The following is a 15,300-nucleotide window of genomic DNA, read 5'->3' as shown; positions in this document are numbered from 1 at the left end:
ATAGTTCCTCTCATGAACCCTCAGTTGTCTCGAAGCATAAGCTATAACCTGCTTATTCTGCATCAACACACCACCCAAACCCAACAATGAAGCATCACAGTAAACCTCAAATGGTTCCGACGAACTCGGTAATATCAGAATAGGAGCAGTAGTTAACCTTCTCTTTAACTCTTGGAAACCTTCTTCACATTTTGAGTCCCAAACAAACGCTTGCCCTTTTCTAGTCAACATTGTCAACGGTAACGCCAACTTAGAAAATCCTTCAATGAACTTCCTATAATAACCAGCCAAACCAAGGAAACTTCGAATCTCCGCAACAGACTTAGGAGCTTCCCACTTAGATACTGCTTCTATCTTAGAAGGATCAACAGCAACACCACCTCTTGAAATCACATGCCCAAGAAAACTAACCTCTCCTAACCAAAATTCACACTTAGAGAGTTTAGCAAATAACTTCTTTTCTCGTAGAACTCCTAAAACCACTCTCAAATGTTCAGCATGCTCTTCTTCAGATTTCGAATACACCAAAATATCATCAATAAACACTACAACAAACTTATCTAGGTACGGATGGAAAATCCTATTCATATACTCCATAAATACTCCTGGCGTATTAGTCACACCAAAAGGCATTACAGAATACTCATAATGTCCCTACCTTGTTCTGAAAGCAGTCTTCTGAATATCCTCAGTTTTCACACGTATCTGATGATACCCAGATCTCAAATCTATCTTGCTGAACACACTCGCACCAACCAACTGATCCATCAAATCATCAATCCTCGGCAAAGGATACCGATTCTTGATCGTCACTTTATTCAGTTGCCTGTAGTCCACACACAACCTCATAGTACCTTCTTTCTTCTTAACCAATAACACTGGTGCACCCCACGGTGACACACTCGGGCGAATAAATTTCTTATCCAACAGATCTTCCAACTGATTCTTCAATTCAGCTAACTCAACAGCAGACATACGGTACGGAGCCATCGATATTGGTCTAGTACCAGGTACCAAATCAATCGAGAACTCAACTTCACGCTCTGGCGGTAATTCATTCACTTCTTCTGGAAACACATCAGGAAAATCACACACCACGGCTAGATCGCCAATCACCAGTTTATCTTTAGCCTCCAAAGTCGCTAACAGCATAAACAACTCTGCCCCATCTGTTACTGCCTCATTCACTTGCCTCGCTGATAGAAACAAACTCTTTCCTTCTTCAATCTCAGGAAGGATCACAGTCTTATCAAAACAATTGATAGAAACTCGGTTAAACACCAACCAGTTCATACCCAAGATAACATCAATCTGCACTAATGGAAGACACACAAGGTCTATCCCAAAGTCTCTACCAAAAATACTCAAAGGACAATTTAAACAAACTGAAGTGGTAGTCACTGAACCCTTCGCAGGAGTATCAATCACCATACTACCATGCATCTCAGATATCTCTAACTTAAGTTTCACAGCACAATCCAAAGATATAAAGGAATGAGTAGCACCTGTGTCAATAATAGCTACAAGAGGAAAGCCATTAATATAACACGTACCTCGGATCAAACGATCATCTGCAAAAGTCTCAGAACCCGATAAAGCAAAAACCTTGCCTCCCGACTGATTCTCCTTCTTTGGCTTAGGACACTGTGGACTGATATGACCCAACTCTCCACAGTTGAAACAAGTCACAGTCTTCGACCGGCACTCTGCAGCCAAATGACCACCTTTTCCACACTTGAAACACTTCCTCACAGCACTGGTACACTCATGGACACGATGTCCAGCCTGACCACATCCGTAACACTTAGCAGGGGCACTGGAGTCTCCCCTGAAATTCTGGTGTAGTCAGTATTCAGATGTTCTACTTCAAGTCATGACATCTGATCTAACATTGTACTTATTACAGCAAGACAGTTATTACACTCTGTACTATTGTGCACCTTTTCACAGTGTCACAACCTCTCCTTCTATGTCATCCTATAGAGGAGGAACAATTTGTTATGGGCACCATAACATTCACCACTGTTGTTTTCCTGCACAGTTGCCATCATGATGTCTCAATCCTGTTTTGAACATCATCTGTTACATTGTTCTAGTTTGTTGGTCATGTACTTGTATTTCCTAGATTAAAGGTTGTAACAAGTTAAACTAATCTCCACTTATTAAGGAGCTAACAAATAGATTATTTGTTAGGTTCATTAATTGTAGCTTAGTTGTTAGTTTCCTAGATTTTAGAACAGCTGGTGGATTCCTGAAGAATAGCCTGAGAAAAATCCTGAAACAGATAAACTAACCATCCAACAATATAGCATATGCTGTCAGGAATGAATGTCACAACATTCCGTCTGACATCCAAGCCCAGAACCATATGCTCAGTCTGTTTAGTTCCTGAACACAGACTGCTAAATTTGCTGTACTGTAAAAGACCAACCAGTCTCTACTTCAGTATCAGCTTACTGGAAGAACTGTCAAGACATCCAGTTTGACAGTTTCCCACAGCTCTTTTGGCCTTGTCTGATATGCTTTTGAAAACCAGACTTCACTACATACTGAACTGAATTCATCAGCTTATTAAACAGTATGTGCTGTTGTTGATGAATGTCAAAACATTCTGATTGACATTCCGACAGAAGGCTATGTATCAGGTTTGTTATTAACTTGATTGGCAGACTGTAACACAACCTGAATTATGGCAGACATGATTATAACATGCAGAGGTAAACAAACACAGGAAATTGTTAACCCAGTTCAGTCCAACATGACCTACATCTGGGGCTACCAAGCCAGGAAGAAGATCCACTATTAGTAGTATCAATTCAGAGTTAAACTCCCCCGTTTACAACTCCTCACTTAATCCCTACCAATGCAATCTATACCTAGGAACTCCTAGATAGAAACCTCCAGTTTCCATTCCTATCACTACAAATACAATGTAATGTGCAAACACCTTGAACTTGCTTCACAGCTTCATTCAAGAACATAATCACTCTTGCCTACAGGCTTTGAGTGACAAATACTCTCAGGTTTACCACTGAGAAACACATGGTAACCTTCCCACAGATTGGGAGGTTTACCTTACACACACCCCTAAAAATTCATTCTAAGAGGCTTGCAAAAACTAGATTACAATCAGCTATTTATAACCTAATCACCCAACTGGATTTGGGCCTTCAGAAAGTTGCAGCAGACTTGTTCTTTGCAGTTTGCAACTTCAGCAGAAAAATTCTGCTACAAACAAGGTCTTCAAGTTCCTAAACTCTCTCCATATATATCTCCATGTTTAGAGCCTATATATATTCTGATTTAGTCTTCAAGACCTCCACATGGGAGTTAGGATATTCACCAGATATCCTTGCTGATCCCATGACATATACTGAATTAATTAATTCAGTTTCCTACACATGTGCGATGTCACAGACCTGATGTCTTGACATCGTACATGACATGTTGGTCCAGATGTTGAATTTCTTCAACCCAACATATTAAAACAACAGAGATGATTACATTATTTGTTTTCTAAAATTAATGCCAATCCTAAGGAATCAACATCCCCCACTAGACCTCTTCATCCCACTCTGTCTCTGGAAACCTTTGCCAGCTGCATACGGTTTCCCACGATCATCCTGATTCTTCCCTTTTCTATCAACCCTTTGCTGATAGCTCTCTGCTCTAGCCTTGGAATCCTGTTCAAAAATCCTGCAACAGTCAACCAAATCAGAAAACACTCTAATCCGCTGATACCCAATAGCCTGCTTGATCTCGGGACGCAACCCGTTCTCAAACTTCACACATTTTGAAAATTCCCCATTAGCCTCATCATAGGGAGTGTAATACTTCGACAACTCTGTGAACTTAGCAGCATACTCAGTAACAGACCGATTGCCCTGCTTCAATTCCAAGAACTCTATCTCTTTTTTTCCTCTGACATCCTCTGGAAAGTACTTTCTCAGGAATCTCTCTCTGAACACCGCCCACGTGATCTCAGCATTCCCAGCAGTTTCCAACTCAGTGCGGGTAGCAACCCACCAATCGTCTGCTTCCTCTGACAGCATATGCGTACCGAACCTGGCCTTCTGGTTATCGGCACACTCAGTCACTCGGAAGATTCTCTCGATCTCCTTCAACCACTTCTGAGCGCCATCTGGATCGTATGCTCCCTTGAACATTAGAGGATTGTTCTTCTGGAACTCACTCAGTTGACGAGCAGCTCCCATTCCCACAACATTTGGATTCCCTCCAAGCACTCCAGCTAGCATACCCAGAGCCTCAGCAATCGCAGCATCGTCTCTACCTCTTCCAGCCATCTCTATTCTGAAAACCCAACAAGCTAAAACAATAAGTACTGATAGGGTTACACAACACCTATCCCGTACAGGGGAAACAGAATAACTACGACTCGACTCGACCGACTATGCTCTGATACCACTAATGTAACACCCTTCTAAAATACCCCAAATATTTAATTAAAATATAACAACACATCAATCAGAGTAATATGCAATCAAGGGTGTCACACAATATTTCACAATAAATATTTAGTCATGCTCATTATTTAACTCAAAACATAGAGTATTGCATAATACGCAGCGGATAGAGATCAAATCGATCATTCAAACATGTAACATATTACATGTAAATTATTCAACAAAGTAAAAACATCCCATCCCGATGTTACATCTATCAGAGCATGACCCACTAAGGAGACTACACTAGACTCCAAGCATTAGCTTCTACTCAACTCATTGCTCGTTACCTGAAAAATAGTTGTAAGGGTGAGTTCCTCAATCGATATAATAAGCATTATAAATTATCATGTCATGTTAAGTAATTTAGCACATTTCATCACCCAAATCAGATTACACATTCAGCAACGGCAATATCAACCCAATCATACTCAACAGACACACAACACACAACACACGTATAATACTGGAATACCTCCATTCATATTATACGCCAAACATACATTATGCAATGAGACTCCACACATGCGGTACCGACTATTCGTGAACATATAGTTCACCTCACCGATCAAACCCAGATACGGCTACCAAGTCCACTAGTCCCACTCAATTGAGACCTAGTGACTCACTCACTAATTCCTCACCACGGGAATTAGCCACCACCGACTCACTAATTCCTCACCACGGGAATTAGCTACCACCAACTCACTAACTCCTCACCACGGGAATTAACTACCACCAAGGACTACAATATGCATGCTAAATCACCTAGCAATGCAAAATCATCAACAATGATCCACAATGGACTTATGCTCACACTCTAAGCCATAAAACAGTCCATTCACCAACACATGCATAAGATATACACTCATAGCATTATGCATACCATCATACATCATCAACACATTCATCAAAACATCATATCATGTCAATTAATCAATCACAGTATTAGCACACTCTACTAATACCTACACTGCTCAAAACAGCGGGAATTTATCCCTATTACATCATATGCCAACATAGGCCAACCCTCAAATAGGCACACAACATTTAAAACACCAATTTTCCACTCTGCAACAGTGTTAACCGGTTAACGCCCTGGGTTAACCGGTTAACGCAGCACAAACACACTTTCTGGCAAAACGCAACAGTGTTAACCGGTTAACGCCCTGGGTTAACCGTTAACGCAGCACAAACAGCAATATCTCAGCAATCATAACAGTGTTAACCGGTTAACACCCTGGGTTAACCGGTTAACGCAGACAAAACAGCAATTTTTCATAAATCACAACAGTGTTAACCGGTTAACACCCTGGGTTAACCGGTTAACGCAAGACAGAAAGCTGTTCCTGCGCTAACACAAAGCAGAATGCAAAATTCTCCGCATTTTCCGCCGTTGGAGGACTTCCGGACCTCCGATTTCAATTCCGTAAAAAGCTACGTTTTCGGAAAATCACAACTAATCCAAACACAGATTCAATTACAGCCTAATCACAGTTTATCCAACATAATTTTCCAGCATTCATAATCCCAATTAGGGTCAATTCCATGGTTTATCACTACCCATTACATGCTAACACATAATACCCATTAAACGACGATAAACCCCCCTTACCTGAGTTAATCCGGCGAATCTTTAAGCTCCAAGCTTTTCTCCTCTCCAATCTTCTTCCTCTTGCTCTGCCTCTTTGCCCTTTCTCCACTTTCTCAGTCGCTTCTCTGTTTCACGTGAAAACTTTCTTTTCCAAATGAGACTCTTTTTCCTTATTTCACACTTATATATTTTCCAATTTATATTATTATCCCAATAATAATAATTCAATAATTCCCAAAAATAATAATAATAATAATTCCAATTATTTAATTAAATTAATAAATATATTATTAACTCAATTTAAATAATTATTTTATTATTATCGGGGTGTTACAATCGCGGCGCCAACTGAGCAGTTTCTGCCACTTTCTTCCTTCCACAAGCCACATACTCATTTTCCAGCATAACATCCATATCATTCTCAATTGTAATCTCCTCACTTTCTTTACTTGTCAACTCTCTACCGCTTCTAGTAAAAATTGCTTTACAATGCTCCTTTGGATTGGGTTGAGTGTTAGCGGAGAAAGAGGATCCTGCAGTTTGTTCCGACAATTGTTTTGCAAGCTGACCTACTTGATTCTCCAAATTCTTGATTGCTGCCTCGGTGCTCTTCTGATTTGCCATGGAGGTTTGCATGAATTGTTGGAGAGTGTCTTCTAGCGTTAAATTTCCTCCTTGCGATTGTTGTCCTTGAGAATTTGGGTGTTGATAAGGACTTTGCTGCTGAAAATTCTGGTTGTTGAACCTTGATGGTTGATAACCTTGAGTGTTTTACTTTGATAGCCTTGATTTTGATTGTTCACATAACTCACTTCTTCTAGTGGAGGGCAGAAACCAGTAGGATGATCTCCTTGACATAATTCGCAACATGCTACTTGATGTCGAACTTGAGAACCTTGAATTTCCTTCATTTGTTGTGGAAGCTTGGCCATTTGTTGAGTAAGCAACTCCACTTGTTGAGAGAGTAGCTTATTTTGAGCAAGAATGGCGTCATTGGTATTTAACTCAAGAACTCCCGGTTTACGTTGTGAAGGACTACGGTCATGTTGACTTTGACGATCATTGAGTGCCATCCGGTCAATAATGACTTTAGCTTCTTCCACATTCTTTGACATAAGAGAGCCACCCGCGGTAGCATCCAAAAGTGTTCTGTGAGTTGATTGGACCCCATTTAGAAAAATATGGATTTGAGTGAGCTCATCAAAACCATGACCCTTGCATTTTCTCAACATTGACTTGAATCTTTCCCAAGCCTCATTTAAAGACTCGTTGCTTCCTTGAGTGAATACCGCAATAGCCGTTTTGGCTTCCATGAATCGGGATTGAGGGAAATATCTTTCTAAGAACTTTTCTTCTAACAAATTCCAATCCGTCATCACTCTTGCTGCTTGATCAAGGTACCACTCTTTTGCCTTTCCCACTAAGGAGTGTGGGAACATCCTCTTGAATAATGCTTCTTCACCCGCCTCGTCTATCCCCGTAGAACCCGCAATCTCATAGAATTTGATGAGATGGGTATACGGATCTTCATGGTCCATTCCGGTGAATGGATTTGCATAGAGAAGTTGGAGGATTCCGGTCTTCATCTCCGTATTTCTTCCTCCACGGGCAAATTGAGCATTTCTTCTTGGACTATTAGCGGACATTTCGGTACGATTGTCATCCGCCATGTTTCCGTCACAAGCCTCTACAACCACTTCTTCGATTGGAACAAGTGCGGAAGTAGATGCTTCTTCTCTCCGGTTCCTCTCTTCGGCTAGTTTCCTTCTTCTTCGTGTTTTGCTATTGAGCTTCCGAAGTGTTCTTTCAATTTCAGGATCGAATTGAAGTTGCTCCTCGGTTGCTTTTCCTCGCATGCACTAGAATCTACAAAACTAACAAACCAAGTGAAACAAAAGAGGGATAACAATAAAAGTAACACAACTTAAAACAAAGAATTATTGCAATGCTTGTAATATCGACACCAATCCCCGGCAACGGCGCCAATTTGTTGAAAAGTATATCTTCGGCAAATATTTTTATATCGTATCCACAGAGATTGGTTGATATTACCGCCGTTCTATAATCCGAATGTTATAAGTTTAGAAAGTAACAGGGTTGTTTTGTTTGGAAAAATATCTTGTGAGTAAATGTTAACAAAAACTATGAAATGGTTTTAGTCAAAAATAAAAGCTTGGCAAGATTGGAGTTCACTATTTCAAATGTTTATGATTCCTTATAATAAATATATAGATTCAAGATTATTGATGATGTTCAAGTATCCTCTCAAAGTCATTTATGTCTAAATGATATCGTGATAATCACTATATTGATCCTTAGACGATCTCTCCACCTAACTATCAATATAGCAATCTTTAATGTTTAATACCAAAGAAGAGTAATGAATAAATCTATCTCTACAACTTATTCACTACTTGAAAGTCTGTTTTATGTCTAAACTCAAGTAATCTCTCTCGACAACTACTCAAATCTGGTTTTCAACTTAGAGCAAAAACAGTATTCAATACATCAACAATCTTTATCATATATATAAATCAAAGTGAATACATAAACATATGAGAATAGCTACTACCTCCAATCTTGACAAAAGGGAGTTTAGTTCCTCATCACCATTGTTACAAAGCAGAATATTCAAGAAGAAAAACTCTGTTTTTCTCTCTTACAAAAGCTCTCAAGAACAATGTTTTAATGATAATGAATAATATGTTTCAATGCCCTAGGTTAATGTATTTTGTCTCTAACAAAAAAGGTTGAAATTTCCCTAATTGGACATTGTCATCTAAAGCAGAAAAGCAATTCCCAGGCAGACATCAAAAGGGCAATTAACTTTTCCTGCACAACAGCACTTTTGACCCTCAGTCAGCTTGCTGGATTCGCAGCCTTCGCGGCGCGAAGGAAGTTCGCGGCGCGAACTGTTGCTTCTCCAGCTTCCTTGTTTGGCAAGCTTCCTCCAAAATGTAGTGTTGCAATCCAAGGTCTTTCTTATCCACAATTCTACACAACTAACAAAAAATGTGAAATAACTATTCAAAACAAAAATAAATTAAACCTAATTGCATTTATACAAAATAGTGAGGATAAAAGTGTGTAATTACATCAAAACTTGGTAAAAGGGACCAATAAAATGGTATAAAAAGTAGTACTAATTGGTCCCTAACAAAGTGCCTACAAGTAATAGTAGGCTGAGTTGTACCTCATCTTCAATAAAGAATAATGTTACAGGCTTCTTTTGTCCGGACATTTCACCCTTTCAGAATTCATGTCCCGGGGGCTTATATACACCCCGAAAATTATTTGGCCGACCGAGGTATGAAATCAAATTTTCTAACTTAACCAAGATATCTATTTTTAATGTTGGTCGAGATGATCATGTATAAGCCTTAGACCGACACACATAGGTCGATCCCTGATGTCGGACGGTCGGGTTCCTTAATAGTTAAGAGGCAGACTAAGAGTCAGAAACCGTTACATAATGAATAATAAATCGGTTACATATCACTAATAGCCATAAACTATTACAGGTACTTATTAAGTCTTCTACAAATAGTTAAATAAGCGGTTACATTTATTATAGCCATAAAACCTATTTACCGTGACTATTTAGTAGGAAAAGGGGGCTGACAATATTAAAAGCTCTTGAGGCCAACAAAAAAAGGGGCACCAACACCATGGATAACAGACATAGGAAAGAACCTACCAGAATCCTTGAACCACCAACAATGGCGGCCATGGATCTTATACCCATTACAGACACTATAACGAATCGTTTAAGACTCTCCCAAACTAATAATAAGGAAATCAACATTTTAATGTTTGTAACAAGAACATTGCTAACTAGATTTATCCACTTAAAATGTGTTTGTTTAATGATTAAAATTATATTAATTGAATCATATTTTTAAGATTATTATTTTCGAAAACATCATTTCAACTTAAGTGTTCACTAAAAATTTAGATTCTTAAGAATAATTATAAAATTTGTTTAATTTAAAATTATAAAAGTAATAAAAATAATAATAAATATAAGTGGAGGTGAAAAGTTATAATTAATTAAATTTATTTTTATGAAAATGTTATATTTTCATTCTTTAAACATTGAAATAAAAATAAAAAAGTTATATGCAAATAAGATTTTTTTAAATAAAAGATATCTTTAAATTATTTTATAAAAATAGAATCAAACATTAGAATATTCTATCTCCATGACTATATTCTTAATAATATATTTTTAAACCTCGAAATAAACACAAGTTAAATACGTGAAAAATTATACTTAAATTTAAGTCTTTGCATATCAATGTCTTTGGAGATATTAAAGTCTTTGGAGATACAGTTGGTTACTTAAATACGTGAAAAATTATACTTAAATTTAAGTATTTTATTACAACAACACATCATCGAGAATTTAAGTATTTTACACTGTGAATGCCTGACAATCATCCGTTTGTATTATTTTTCAAGTGATTAAAATAAAAATCAAATATTTTAAATAAATCAATGGTTGTGATTAACTGATAGTGTAAAAAATCTTTACACTTTCGGTATATATCAATTAAATTCTTTTTTTAAATATTTTTTATTTTTTTATTAAAGTTTAAATGAAAATTTAGTTTGAGAATGTTATTTTAATTATTTATTGAAACTTTTTTTAATTATCAAAATTTAAAATAAATTATTTAATTTTGAAACTATGTCAAATATCTTTTCATAAAAAATTCTTTTTTAGATACAACTTTTTTAAAAAAATTGTGATTTTAATTATATTTTGATCTTCAATAATATATGTTTATGTGATAGAATGTCAAAATTAATCTTTTAATTTATAAAAAATAAATTTAAAAAACTTGTAATATTTTGAAAAACGTTACGAATCATTTTCAAAAAAAAGATTTTTTTAAAAAGTTAAAACAAGGTTAAGACTAAGTTCAAATTTTCAATTTTAAAGTGAAAGAATAAAAATTTCAAAAAATAGAGCTTAAAATATATTTAAATAATTTAATTAAATACTAATGGATGGAAAGAGGGTTGTAAAATAAATACTTAGATTAAGGGAGAAAAGAGATTTTTTTTCAAAATAATCAGTATTTTAAATTTAAATCCTTAAATAACCTGTTTTTCAAAAAAAAAAATTAAAATAATCACTTTTTTCTAGTTATGTGCCAGTTGAACTGCCGCATCCAACTAAACATCAAATGAAGCACCCAGAGCCTTGGCGCATGCATCATAACCAATGCATGTAGGCGCCACATGTATTGACGCATGCATGCGTGCATGTGTGTATGCGCCACATGCATTGGCGCATGCATGTGTTGTGTGTTATGTGTGTGAAGCCCAGTGCATTGGCGCATGCATACTTTCGTTCTTCTATAAATACCACACTGCACATCTCCCATATTATTTCACACAATTTCTTACCATCCTTCTATTTTTCTTCAATTTCTTCAATCTCCTTCAATTTTGTTTTCTTTAATCTGAATACATTCACAAGAGAAATATCGATTTAATATTTTTAGCAGTCGCACATCCGTTAAAGATTTGACTTTGGAATATAAATTCGTTTGAAAGTCTTAATCGGATGTTGAACCGTTGGTTAGATAGAGAAGTTGCAGAATGTGAAAGGATTAGAAGAATTCAATGCCTTAAGTCCACGTTCAACCAAAATGGAGAAGTACGTAAATGGGTGGATATTAAGACTGGCAGAGACGTTCATAGGATGGTGTATAATATGTTCAAAATTGTTTTGATGGTTGTAATCGCTTAGTTATAGTAATGGTATTTTATTTGTTGTAGTCTGTTGTGTTGTTGTTTATGTGTTGCTTGTGTGTTGAATGTGTTGTATTTATTTGTGATGATATTTCCTCACAAAGTTATCATATGAAATAAATATTGTTTTTAATTTAAAGCAAAAGAGGTACATGTAAAATTATCTTGTTGTGCTTGTTCCAACACTAGAACAGTTAGTACTATTGTGAATGGGCTGACGACATGAACTACATAATCGAGCCATTTTATTAGTCGTATCCATTTCGGTCCGAATATGGGTGCTGTTTAGGCGCCCCTTTTTCTTTCTTCGCATAATTTCATTGTGCCAGAGAATGTCCCCTTGATATTCAGGCCAGTAATCCTCTTTTGCAACAACTGAAAAACTAATTTTTAAACATTGGATAAACTTATGACTTTGTAAACGTCAGATAGTAAGTATGATGGATCCCTTCGAACCTTTGAACATCCCGCAATGACATGGGAGCAGGGCATACAAAAGGCTTGGAACTTTCCGCAGTTGCATCAACCTCTATCTAGTTCCACTCTGTGTTGTCCCATCGGCATGCCTTCATTGTGATCCATGGACTCAGCAACACTGTACCAACCTTTAGTACGATCAAACATCATGACCATGTGTGTGTTAGCTTTGGCATCTTCATGTATAATAAATTTCATTGATGCATCACTAAACAACTGCCCAGATTGCGACACTGAACTCCATTTGGAACGTCTGGTCTCAAACAACGTCCCTAGCCTGAAATATGTTGCTTGCACTAAAGCGGTTATATGCAGGTTTCAAATGCCTTTGAAGACAGAGTTCATTGATTCCATAAGATTTGTTGTCATGTGGACCCAACGTTGACCGTTGTCGTATGCCCTAGTCCATTTCTCCAATGGAATATTGTTGATCCACCATACTGTATCTGCATTTGACAATATGATGTCTTCGCGGTAGTGTTTGAAAGAAGGTTCTGTTAATGAGTATCATGCGTTGACAACCTTCTTCCGCAACGTGTTGTCTTTGATCTCCTGCATAAAATTTTGAGCGATATGTCTAATGCAGTAGACATGCGTCGACGGAGGATCCTGCCAGCCATTATCAATGTTTTTTTATGCACTCGCTATTGAAGGGTGTCGGTCAGAGATCAAACATAAGTTAGGTTGAGGAGCAATGTGCAATCAGATATTTTTTAAGAAAAAACTCCATCCCTCAGCAGTCTCCCCTTCAACTAGGGCAAAGACCATTGGAAAAATGTTGTTGTTGTCATCTTGTGCCACTGCCATCAGTAATGTTCCTTTATATTTCCCATACAACCATGTATCATCAATTTGTATAATAGGTTTACAGAAAGCAAACCCTTTGATGCATGGTTGATACGCCCAGAAGAGACGGTGGAATATTCCATTTCCAATAGCACAAGTCCCGTCTTGGGTATACGCCGACAACGTTTCCAACTTGACAATAGTCCCTGGAGCATACTATTTAAGAGCCACCAAGTATTTTGAAAGTTGTTTGTAAGACTCCTCCCAATTGCCATACACTTTTCAATCACATTTGTCCTAGCTATCCAAGCCTTCCTGTATGATGAAGTATAGTTGTATTGTTTTACAATATACGAGATTATTGTACTCACCTTTTACGATGGATTTTCGCTAATGACAGACAAAATTTCACCGCATATTAACTGAGAGCTAAGTTTCCAATGGTCTTGCATTAGGTTCGTGAGCATGCATGTGTGAAATGGACCCATGGATCAAATCTCCTAAGAATCACTCCTCTTCCGGTAAGAAGCTGACAACCGGAAAAGGAAGGGCTCATTTCGACAATAAATCTTGTACCTCATTGCATTAGTTCGATCAACTCTGTAATCGGCTGATAGATCCATGTGATACTTTTTAATGACTTTTACACAATCTTCTTTTGTTCGAAATGTATCTCTTTCTTTCAATGATCCTTGAATTTGCACATTAGGATTGTAAAATATATCTGCTGAAGGTTCATCGACACCCAAATTCAAGCTTATCATGTGTTGAGGTGGACAATATACATGATTAGCTGGTAATGGCTCCTCTTATTCTTCGGCATTCACCATTGAATCCACCAATAACTCTGATTCTTCTTCTTCATCATCAACAACATTGACTTTAGCTTGTTCGTTGTCATCAGTTTCACAAAACACTTGTGATTGATCAATGAACTGAGACACTTGTTGTTGTTGTGGTAATATATATAACTTTATATCGTTGTACCCAGATTGTTCATGACTGACAAACATATGATGAACATCGTCATCATCTCAAATTTTCAATTGATAAAACTTTACCTGGTTGTCTGTAAACCACACCAAATTTTTATAGATGATTTGGTCCACCTGACTACACTGCAATTTCTTTTCTATTCTTTGTTTTAAATGTGAAAAATTTGATTGTCGATTTATTGTAAACCGAGTTACTTTTGTGTTGTGAAAACAAAAACCGAATAATTGATGCTCAAATATTTCACCTTCGGTATGAGCACTGATCATGTAATATGGTGAGGAATACATTATTTTAAATGTAAGTTTAGTGTTTCTATTGATCTTTATGGCTACTGATGGTGAATGCATTGATATGTTATTCACATGCAGTTAAATAGGGGACACAATGTATGTACTGATCACACAATTAATCTGCAAAGACAAGACACTGTAATGCAAAAAATCCATGCAAAGAAAATATAATACAAAGCATGCGCCTACAAGAATTTTTTTCCCAACACTACAAGCATGCGCCTACATACAAGGAATCTATGCCCTAATAATCCAAGGCAGACTCCCTTTCCAATGGGGCATAAAGCAAGGCCTGCGCCCAAGCCTTAGGCGCCTCTTCCTTGCATGCATAAAAAGGCATGCATGTGCCACTAGCCTTGACGCATGTGACCATGCATGTCATAAAACAAGGCATGAGCCCTAGCCTTAGGTGCCTACACCTATATCACATGCATGCTCCCTATCCCATGCTTCACATGGTGCAACACTAATCTATAAATAGAGAAGCAACTTACAACACTCAACATTTACAACAGTAACAATCAACCTCTGCAACACTTCACCTTTACGACACCCAACCTCTGCATTACTCAACCTCTGCAACATTATGTCTCTATTGACTATGAGTGATGAACACCGAGGAACAATCGACAATATCACGACATCTGTATGTTATTACTTCTTCTTACATATTTTTTAATTATGTTTTTATTGTTTATTACTTTTTCTTACTTTATTTCTAACTTATGTTTTATTAGGACCCAAAACGACTTTGATGTCGTGTACATGTACCCCACGTTCCTTTGATAGAACCATATATTCGAGGATGCGGTTTTAGTAATCTCCTCAACATAGTCTCATACTCGATTGACGACAAATTTATTCTTGTTTTGTTGGAGAGATGGAGACCCAAGGCCCACACATTTCACCTTCCTTTCGGTGAGTGTACCGT

General features: G+C 37.2%; 1 pseudogene; it reads right to left on the bottom strand.

Moving 5' to 3' along the window:
• LOC127078878 (uncharacterized) overlaps positions 1-14,954 on the bottom strand; it is a 37,693-nt pseudogene extending 22,739 nt beyond the window's left edge.
• Between the last annotated feature and the right edge of the window lie 346 nt (positions 14,955-15,300).

The sequence above is a fragment of the Lathyrus oleraceus genome, chromosome 5 (genome assembly GCF_024323335.1).
Source record: "Lathyrus oleraceus cultivar Zhongwan6 chromosome 5, CAAS_Psat_ZW6_1.0, whole genome shotgun sequence".
Taxonomy (NCBI): domain Eukaryota; kingdom Viridiplantae; phylum Streptophyta; class Magnoliopsida; order Fabales; family Fabaceae; genus Lathyrus; species Lathyrus oleraceus.
The sequence above is the reverse complement of the archived record's forward strand: the minus strand, read 5'-3'. Positions and strand labels throughout refer to the sequence as shown.